We start from the raw sequence: 6,067 nt of genomic DNA on the forward strand, positions 1-6,067 counted from the left end.
CGTGAAAAACTTTCGTTGGACGAATTTTCTTGTAAACTTCATATTTACTGAGATATCGCACTTTGACGCACTAATGAGCAACCCTGTATATGCAAAATGGAAAATTTCACTTTCAAATATCTCAAGCGGTTTCAAATATATCAATTTTTTTGGTTTTTAATTAAAGTTCTTAAATCACATCTTAGTCTTTAAATAATGGCAGCAATCATCTTATAAAGTTTGTCACTTTACTCTGATCACCCTGTAAAAAGTGAAAATCGACCTAAATCTTATGAACTTATGCAAAAGCTATGTTTTTGAAAAGATACCTTTAAGCCTAATAAAATACCTAATAAAAATTCGAAAGAAAAGCCAAGAGCAGATAAACAGAAGCCATTGAAATTGAGAAAAAGTAGCAAAACACACTTTAAAATGGCAAAATCGGCAAAAAAATCCAGGAATTCTCATCAAAACCGTCCTAAAATTTCACACATTATCCGCAAAAGTTTTGCATACATCAAGGCGATAGTTTGCGGTAAAATTTAAAGCTTTTACATTTTTTTTGGATGTTTTGTAACATCCAAAAATTGCGTAAATTTGTAAAGAATGGAAGCATTTGAAGCAAATATCGACCATAAAACCAATTTGAAAACTCATTTTTTTAAGTTTTTTTTGCAATTCCCCGATATTTTTCAATTTAAAAGGGCAAAATGCGGGAGGGAAAGCAGCTGATTTGACCCAAGAGGTCCCTTGGGGTGCGGTCATCTTAATTGAACCGCCAAGGCGGCTGACCGACCAACCGCCATCCGATGGAGATGGCATGAAAAATGATCGGCCTAAAGAGAATGAAAAAGGAAAATATTAAAGATTTTCTCAATTTCCTTCCCGAAATTATACTTCAGTGAAAGCAATTTGCCGTCAGCTCGTTCGGTCAGTTATGTGTGCTGGCTTCTGAAGCCCATAAGAGCGCAGAGGTGAACTCAGCCCATCCGTCTTCTGGGTGAGGTTTAAGATTTACCTTCTATTTCACTTGAATTGATCGATATTGTATTAATTACACTGATTCAGAATTGAGAATAATGAGAATTGAACAGGACACCGTTTCCTGTTCTGCGGAACATCGCAGGTTCAAGCAGGAAACGCGATATGAAAAGTCTTTCGACGCGAAAAACCGCCCAAGGGCAGGATTATTAAAGCAGTTTTACAGCTCCTAAATTAAACTCGTAAATTCGCCAGTCAATTTAGGAAAGTAAATTTAACCTGTCACGAATGGTGAAATTATTTCAATTAGTGCCAGAAAGTGCAGTCTGGTATATGCAGCTCACTAATTAAACTTAAGGCCGAAATAAATGTCAACTATTTAACGACTGTACACAATTAAAATTGCAGGAGGAGGCAAAATGAAAAGTTTTCTAATGAAAAAGTTGTTGCATAGAGCGAATGGGTCAGTGGAGGTTCAACTTTTAGTTCGTTGCATTGGCCCTTGGCTAGTCCAACATCCACCTGCTCACCATCCCTTAATTTCGATTCAGTTTTTCCAAATTAACTGTTGTATTTGCACATTTTGTCTATTGATTGTAGTTTCCCATGCAGCATGTAGACGCGTAATTATATCGATACAAAGTTCTGTACGTCTAAAGATCACTCCTTGACTATGTTGTGCAGTATTAAATTGCGACAAATATAAACAATTTAATGGATTATTCAGGCTGGAAGCAAAAGTAGGGATATTTTCAGTGAACTTGAGATTCCCAAAAACCCGTCCCAAAATAGATTTGCCTTGTTTGAACCACAGTGATCCAGTAGAACTTAATTGGAGTACTCATATGCTTCCGGTAACAATTTGGCTTGTTTCTACAAAACTTTGCCTTAAACGAACATTTTTTTTTCAATAGTTTGTCCTCAAAGCTTCTGCAATTATTCCCGGTCACCTCTGTAGATTTTATATAAGATTTCGTAAAAGCTGCCTGAATAGATAGCAACAGAAAAAAACAATCTTTTTTGAGCGAATATCTATATAGCGGTTATCTATTAACCCAAGCACCTGAACAAGACATTTTCTAACTAGAATGATAGTCAGCAACAAACTAAAACATCAATTATATAACAATGTTAATAATAAGTCGAGCAGCAAACTAGAAATAAAACATAATAAAAAACTAATATTTTAATGAAGATAAGTTAGAGTGAATAACGATCAACGAATCACCGATGGAAAATGGAAATAGTAGGAATAAACTATGGAAAATTACAAAGGTGGAAAAATAGATTAAAAAACTCTGAAGCTTATTCAAGGTAAAATCAACAACGACTTGAAATATGTATGTTTAATGAAGATAACACAAGCAAGAAAATCTGAAAATTTATTTTGCTTGTAAGTCGCAGAGTTTATTGTGAAAAGCTTCTAAACTGCCAAGACCGAAATGCTATAAATTTTAAAAAATATGCGTATTTTTTTGTTTACATCAGAAAATAAAAATATGGAAAATAAGAAAAAATTAACGAAAAAATTGATGAATATGAAAAATTATTTTATCAAACATATTGAGTTTTGGAGATAAATTTCCTCAACGAACTTTCATCTTTTCCTTCAATATTTTTGCCATAAAGTTTCTACAATTATTTCCGGGCACTTTGTAGAATTTAGATACGAATATTAGTAAGAAAGCGCGCAGCAATCTGGAAATCATAAATATAATTTAACGTAATTTTAATGGAAGTAAGTGAGAGTGAATAATGAATTGTTAGAAATAAATATCTCTTGTTCGTTTATACCGTATTCGAGGTAAAATCGACAAGACAACATAAGGAACAAAAAATCCAACAAACCAACTAATTGTCCCATAAGTCTCACAATTTATTGTGAAAATCTTGTTATATTTTTTATATTGGACAAATCCTTTGATTACATCTCAGGTAGGAGGAGAAACAAGCAGAAAACGAACCTTATAAGAAGAAAACATTATTTTTCTTTATCTAAGTAATGCTTTAATATATTTTCGGCATCTGCAAAACAAGTAAAGTAACTCACTTTTCCCGACACAATTTCAAAAACCAAAATCGAGTTTAAATCATGAAAACTTTTGCCTAAATTTCTGGTGATTTTTAAAAAGGAATGTTGACTTTTGCCATAATGAAATATTTAAAAAATTCAACCACTTAATAAACAAAAAATCTCCCCCAGAACAGTCGAGTTCTTACTTATAATTCTTAAGACTTAGTTGGAAATTTTCATAGTATTCAGGAGTCTAAAATAGGAGGTCCGATTCAGGATCTTTATAGAGTTTAATTAGCTTGTTTATGTTCCAATTGTGCAAAATTGTTAAAAGGATGCAAAAATTTACTCTAAAACCAGTTAAAAGCGACAAAAGTGGAATAACTAGAAGGACTAAAGAGCGAAAAATTAATGGGAATTAGAGTGATGAGGGAAGTGAAGCAATGCAGCTGTTTGAACGACCAGATTTTTAGGCATTTGACTCGTTTTATCAATCATGTTGAGTTTTGAATCTAAATTGACTCAACTCCAAACAGATACCGGCGATTCCAGATAAACTGCTTAAGCCATGAACATTGAAACAAACAAGCACAAATTCCTCATTGCTCTTTGAAAAATGCACTTCAATCGAACGTCTTCCATCAACATAGAAAATTGTTTGGCAATTTGCCATCGAATCAGAAAGATGGATTTTAAAACATTAAACGCAAATCTTCAATTTGCATCTATAAGCACTTCTGTGTCCCCGAGTTGCTTGAGGAAAATAAAAAAACTCTGCTCCTTCATCCGTCTGAAATATTTTCGGTCGCAAAATGTGCAAACATTGCAAAAAACAACTTGAACCAAATGCGATTTTTTGGGAAACCACTGAGTAGTTTATGAGCATTAAAATGAGGCAAAGTCTTACCAGGTAGCAGTTAGTCACAAGTAGGCACTAAGTTGGCCTTAAGACAAGCGCAACACAATCCACGTAAACACGTCGGATGTAGAGTATGCTTAGGCGGATCTACAGAAGGCGTCTTTGGAGGAGTCTACGGACAAACTGACGCGCGAATGCCCTTTTGGCAAAAATGACACTAAAACACCGTGGCGGCGTGGCGCATGTTTGGCGTCTCGACGCACAGTGGAGGCAAACTTGAACCCTTAAAGATCTCATGAATTGCAGTAGAGCTTAAAGAAAATCCTGGAACTTGTTGTTGGAGTGTTAATTTATTCCCAGTACTTTAATTCGAAAGTCTTTCAAAATATGGTGGAATTACCGCAAAAGTTTTAAGCAATCTTGGATGCTGTTGAGGGAAATTTGTCCAGCTTTCCCGGGGTAGTTTTCCTCTGTATTTCGCCACGCTCGCCGTCGCGAGTCACTCGATCTCTCGCCCGAAGGCATAGGTAGCTCATGCAAAATCTTATTATCGTCTATTTAATATTATCAAAAGCGGATGCCAGTTTGCGGTGTTTATTTTAAATTTCAGTCGTTTCCTGCTTCACTTCTCCTTTCGTTTGCCGCGCTCTTGTTTAGTCTGCTAATTTACGACTTCATTTTTCTATACAATGTCGACGAATTGTCATGCTAATGCGACGATTTTATGAGAAAACCACCGAAAGAAAATTTATAACAGGTTTTAACAACAGGAAATTGTATGGGTTTTATGCAAAACACTTTTATTGATAAGCGTACATGAAATGTATTTTTTTAGGGATTTCCTTGGATCAATTAAGTTAATTAACTTTGCTAATGCATTCTAGGACAAAAAATTGCCGTGCGGGAAAAACGATTGGTCTAATTAATGTAATGAGTTTTACTAATTAATTAAATATTGTTTGAACATGCTTCATCTTCATGATCTTTCACTAATTCGCTGACATGGAAGATAAGCAAGATATCAAAGCCAACATTTGTTTCCTAGCGTATTGTGAAGTCTTTGGGAGAATTACCCAAAGACTTCACAATACGCGAGTCTTTGGGTAATTCTATTCAAATAAATTATGAAAAATCGCAGTTTTTTCCTTTTTCTACTGCGAATGGTTGCTTGTCCTATAAATAAGGTTTCTGCTACTGGTGAATTATATGAATGTATTGATGTGGATGTTTTCGGCGAATCCTGATTAGTGTGAATGATTCGCGTGTGAATGGTTCTCTAACTAAATATTTGATTCTTTTCCTTAGAATTATTATAATTATTCTAAAGCGGCAATCGTGTATATCAGTGACGTACCGAAAGGTTTACTATAACTTTACCAAAAACACATTCAGAGTCTAGAACTTGGAAAACTGAAAATTGCATTTATACACACTTCTCGAACTTATTTATTTAGCATCTAATAACTATAAAATGAAAAAAGGAAACTGCAGAATATACATATACAGGGAGAATATATACAGGAAAAATATACAGGGATAATCATATATAGGGAGAATCCGAAAATTTATTCAACAACAGTAAAGGAGCTTTTGCAAGTCTTGAAATGTCCATAATCCTTTATTGCAGCATTCTTTCTAAGCTTTCCTTCTAATCGAGCAAAAGGTTTATATATTTTAAATAAATTTTGTATGTGTGTACAGTTGAGTCCGGATATAACGAACTTGAAAAATGAACTAAAACTGGTTCGTTATATCCGGAGTTCGCTATAAGCGAATAATAATACAAAAACAGGTGGTGTATTTTATTTCGTTATTTTTACATAGAGTAGTAGAAGTTAGTAGGTATGACTAAAAAGAACACAAAAAGATAAATAAAATTCAATTTGAAATCAACTTCATAAAGTCTGTAATTTTTGTTTGTACATTTCTGCTTCAAAAAGAGATGTTATTTATGTAGTTTTCAAGATCACAAAAGAACTTCCAGATATGATTAGGAACTTGGCGTGATTGTAGAAAATTCCGAGTTTTCTGACACTTTTTTTTGTCATTTCAGAAATGGTTGGAACAGCATTAGTGTATACAGTAGAGTACGTTTCACCTAAATCGTCATCTTTCTCTTCGCTTAAAGCTGTAGATGAGGTTACGGAGTTTATAATTTGCTCATCGGTCAACATTTCTCTTGTAAGAATGCCATTATCAATGCTCACATATTCGAAGAAATTGAAATCACTCAA

The 6,067-nt window shown here is 34.1% G+C and overlaps 1 protein-coding gene across 2 annotated transcripts in view; it reads right to left on the minus strand.

The window, feature by feature from the left end:
* Positions 1 to 4,103, minus strand: part of LOC109535679 (LIM domain only protein 3) — a 57,386-nt gene extending 53,283 nt beyond the window's left edge. The window contains exon 1 of one of the 2 annotated variants that reach the window (XM_048661655.1): positions 3,882 to 4,103. The gene's annotated coding sequence lies outside the window, so the exon portion shown is untranslated. The remainder of the gene's footprint in view (positions 1 to 3,881) is intronic. The other variant, XM_048661654.1, reaches the window with a different exon arrangement.
* Between the last annotated feature and the right edge of the window lie 1,964 nt (positions 4,104 to 6,067).

This window comes from Dendroctonus ponderosae, unplaced genomic scaffold, assembly GCF_020466585.1.
Source record: "Dendroctonus ponderosae isolate FM_Combo_2020 unplaced genomic scaffold, Dpon_F_20191213v2 Dpon_F_20191213_1, whole genome shotgun sequence".
Taxonomy (NCBI): Eukaryota; Metazoa; Arthropoda; class Insecta; order Coleoptera; family Curculionidae; genus Dendroctonus; species Dendroctonus ponderosae.